The sequence below is a fragment of the Bos indicus x Bos taurus genome, chromosome 6 (genome assembly GCF_003369695.1).
Source record: "Bos indicus x Bos taurus breed Angus x Brahman F1 hybrid chromosome 6, Bos_hybrid_MaternalHap_v2.0, whole genome shotgun sequence".
NCBI lineage: Eukaryota > Metazoa > Chordata > Mammalia > Artiodactyla > Bovidae > Bos > Bos indicus x Bos taurus.
This window is the reverse complement of record NC_040081.1, coordinates 107,197,049-107,197,894: the sequence shown is the minus strand read 5'-3', so window position 1 is coordinate 107,197,894 and position 846 is coordinate 107,197,049. Positions and strand designations below refer to the sequence as shown.

The 846-nt window shown below is 35.6% G+C and overlaps 1 non-coding gene across 1 annotated transcript; it reads right to left on the bottom strand.

Moving 5' to 3' along the window:
• Window positions 1-209: 209 nt before the first annotated feature.
• LOC113894868 lies at window positions 210-317 on the bottom strand. The gene has a single exon (XR_003511705.1). It is a non-coding gene; the product is annotated as a U6 spliceosomal RNA (small nuclear RNA).
• Window positions 318-846: the final 529 nt, after the last annotated feature.

The following is an 846-nucleotide window of genomic DNA, read 5'->3' as shown; positions in this document are numbered from 1 at the left end:
AAACCCACCTTTCACGTATACCCACAGTCCTAGCTGAATCACTTTCTATCTCTGAAGATTTGCCTATTCTTGACATTTCATAAAATGGAATAATACAGTAAGTGGTCTTTTTAAAATTAAATACACTTGATGTGTAACACTAAATTTAAGATGTAAAATGTGTCATTTTGATGCATTGACATATTACATTATTTTTGCAATTGTCATGAAAAAATATGGAGTGGTTTATGAATTTGCATGCTTTCCTTTTGTGGGGGCCATGTTAGTTTTCTCTGTATTGTTTCAATTTTTAGTATATGTGCTGCCAAAGCAAGTACAGTATGTGGTCTTTTGTGTGTGGCTTCTTCCATATATGATAATATTTTCAAGATTTATCCACACTGTAGCATATGTCAATATTTCTTTTTATTGCTGAGTAGTATTCCATTGTGTGGAAAAAACAAACAAACACATTTGTTTATTTGTTCACCAGTTGATGTACATTTGGATTGTATTCGAAAAAAGAAAGACAAAGGGCATAACATGCATTACCAACTTTCATCAGTATTCAACAAATACCAATAGCCAACAAATATGTAGCTTTCACACACGCCAGTACCATCTTCCAGGCTTCAGAGAATAGTGAGTGATGAGTGGCAAGAAGTGAGGAATAATCTGTCCCAACATTTCCTGGGGAGGTGGAAGAATTGAGGAGACTTTGTATTTCTAGTCTAGTCAGGGAACACCCTCCACTAACACCATCACCATCACTAACACACACACACACACACACACACACACACACACCTGTTTTACACAATGCATGTGATAACGCTGGTTTTAACAGAAGTGATCAAAAGTATGTTG